This window comes from Corvus brachyrhynchos, unplaced genomic scaffold (genome assembly GCF_000691975.1).
Source record: "Corvus brachyrhynchos isolate BGI_N302 unplaced genomic scaffold, ASM69197v1 scaffold92, whole genome shotgun sequence".
Classification (NCBI taxonomy): Eukaryota; Metazoa; Chordata; class Aves; order Passeriformes; family Corvidae; genus Corvus; species Corvus brachyrhynchos.
Window position 1 is genome coordinate 2,983,848 of NW_008236973.1, and position 2,941 is coordinate 2,986,788.

The 2,941-nt window shown below is 40.8% G+C and overlaps 1 long non-coding RNA gene across 1 annotated transcript in view; it reads right to left on the minus strand.

Annotated features, from left to right (window-relative positions):
• The window catches only part of LOC108445273, a 9,102-nt gene extending 6,452 nt beyond the window's left edge, over positions 1 to 2,650 (minus strand). The window contains exons 1-3 of the long non-coding RNA XR_001860080.1: positions 2,368 to 2,650; positions 1,234 to 1,359; positions 1,008 to 1,116 (exon numbers count right to left, since the gene is read on the minus strand). This is a non-coding gene — a long non-coding RNA (uncharacterized LOC108445273). The remainder of the gene's footprint in view (positions 1 to 1,007; positions 1,117 to 1,233; positions 1,360 to 2,367) is intronic.
• Between the last annotated feature and the right edge of the window lie 291 nt (positions 2,651 to 2,941).

Consider the following 2,941-nt stretch of genomic DNA (forward strand, 5'->3'; position numbering starts at 1 on the left):
ATTTAAAGGAAGTGTCTTGAGGTGACTTTATAATGCTGTATCCCATATCGCTGTTCTATGCCTTTAAACTGAGCCTGAGAGAGGGAGAGGAAAATAACCCAGAGAACTTTCAAAGCAGTGTTTCAAGGACACACAGACTCCTCTGCATTCTTCTGTGGAGCGAGAGCAGAGGGAAGCACCCTGCTTACTCTTCAGCCAGCTTTCGGCCCTTTTTCTCTGGAGGGAGACAGAGTTGAACTTTTGTTTTCCTGGGACTTCAGTTTTTCCCTTTTTGCCTGCTGGAGTGTTTCAACGTCAGAACACATCAGGACTTTTTCTACCGAGGTGGAGGCCCTGGAGGAGGGCCCACCCCATCCCGGCTCCGAGGAGGCGGGGAGAGACTACCTACAGAAGGACTCTGACATTTTCCCAGGCTTCTCTCAGCAGAGAGGTTGTATTATTTAGCATTATTATCCTCTTCCTGTGTGTTTGTTAAATAAATAGTTTTTATCGCTTTCACTTTCCTTCGAGGAAAATTTATTTTTCCCGAACCTGGTGGGGGGAGGGGTGGTTGTAACCTGCCTTCTCTCAGAGGATATATTTCCAAATTTGTCCAAACTGGCACAGGAAGCATATTTAGTAGATTCCTTTTATTTAAACGTTTTATTCAAGCACATGATATTTGCCACTGTTACAGCAAAGATATTGGACCAGATGAACTTTTGGGCTGATAAAATGTGGATGTTTCTATGAAGAGAAAAGACTGTCTATTTTAGAATTAATAATATTAAAGCAAGGAAGTAGGTGGCATGAATGCCACAAACCTTAAATTTTACTGGAGGTGATGTTATACTACAGTGAGAATAGGGATGTGCTACTTGACCAAAAGTGTCACAAGAGGACTGGAAATGATTTCCCAAAAAACCCAACCCAAACCACCAACCACAAACAAACAACAACAACAAAAAATCCAAAACAACTCAAGAACAAACACATTCACAAAGCAGACCTGATCTCGGAATTATTACCTTCCCTGAGATGTTCTGCTAATGCAGAAAGATGGTCTGGAGCTGAATCTTCTGAATCCTCTCCTGCCCTCTACAAAGACCATTATTCCTGAACTGCAACAGGCAATTACTGAAAAGAAACAACCTTTGAATGTGTGGATTTTTTCAGCTAGTGATTTCCTCTACACCCTTTTCAATATGAAAGAACATTTCTTGCTTTGGAGTGTTTTATATACATGGCACATACCCTTCACTGACAAATGTAGCTAAGAGAAAGAAGTTTGCACAACCAACTCTGCCTTCTGCTTTGGTAGCTTCTGGATCTTCTGGGAAAGGTACAGGATTGTTTGGGAATGCCTGGAATAAAGTTTTACTTAAAAAAAAAATGAAGAGGGTTATACAGATTAGTGCATCATCTACTTTTTCTTGTTTCAGCATTTGTTGAACAACCTTTACCCTCTAAGTCTTTTTGATGTTTAAGAAGAATTGAGAGAAATATCTGCTGAAAGCATGTGGTTGAAAAGAAAAACCAAAATAAAACAAGCTTGATATAGATAATTAATAAAAAAATAATGAAAAGTTGTAGCTGAAATGAGGTTTTTATGAATTGCCAGGTGAAACAAAACATAGTAATGGACAACTTTACCACCATATTTTTTTAAGAAATATACAGAAGTATGTATTTGAAAAAAATAGGTTTGAAAAACTTGGAAGCAACAATTAAGAGCAACTCTTTTACAGTACATTTTGAATAAGAAGGCATTAACTCACAATTTAGAAAACCATAATGGATAAAACTGATCACAAAGCAATAGTTTGTGATTTTAAGGTGGGGAACAAGTGCGAGCAGTGGAACAATAAAAATGTTCAAAGGAATGCAAATTTCAGCATAGAGAATTGCTACAATAGACCCCAGGCAGGGAAAGAAAAAGTTCAGAAAAAGCTTTAGTTTTGAAAAATGTCACTATTAAGTCAAATGAACAAACTATTTCACTACAGAGAAAAGAGGGAAAATTATATGCCATTACTGCTACAAAATCTAAGATTGGTATGCAACCTTTCCTTGTCTCTAAGACCAAATCCCACAGAAAATTTATACCCATATAGAGATATAACACAGAAAAACAAAGGACTGAAAGAAATAAGAGTAAGGGACACAAACTTAGGAATGCTTTTACAAAGACAGAAAAACAAGGAAGGCAGAGAATATTCTACCAGGCAGCAGGTAAACCATAGATTAGTCAAAAAAATTCAATGGCCACTTTGCTAAGTAAAAAAACCGGTTGTAACTGCTAGACTCTGCCTAGCAGGCTGCTTCCTGTTGTAACTGCTAGACTCTGCCTAGCAGGCTGCTGCTCCCTGTGAGCACGGCGGGGTTTACCTAGGGCCATGCGACCAGTCACATCCCGGAGTCCATTTCGGACAGCCCCTCGATCTGGCTCCAGCAGCCAGCAGCGTTACAACGCAGTGGTGATGAAGGAGGTAGAGAAGGGTCTCCCATGAGGGTGGTAAGATGGCTTTATTCACATCTTGCCCCAGTGCCCTCGGAGGCAGAGAGAGAGACCTTGTGGTCTGTTTGCGGGGTGGTTTTGTGAGGGGCCCAGGGGCGGTCCCTGGGCGGGGCTGGGGTACAGGAGCCAATAGGGAGAAACCAAGGGAGTGGCCAAGGCTAGGGCAGGGAACAGGGGGAACATGGCATCGCAGAATCAGGGGGTTAACAGGCTACCACAAATTCAATGGCCGCTTTGCTAAGTAAAAAACCCCGTAATTATGTGTCATTGTTATCTTATGGAAGGCAATTATTTTGCATTGCTCCATGCACGGCAGGCCTAAGATGGAAAACTCTCCACCTTAGATACCACACTAAGAAAGATAGCACACTAAGAAAGATACCAACAATTTGGAACAAGTTGAAAGATCAACAGAAAAACAAGGTTTTAAAAACATAACCCAGA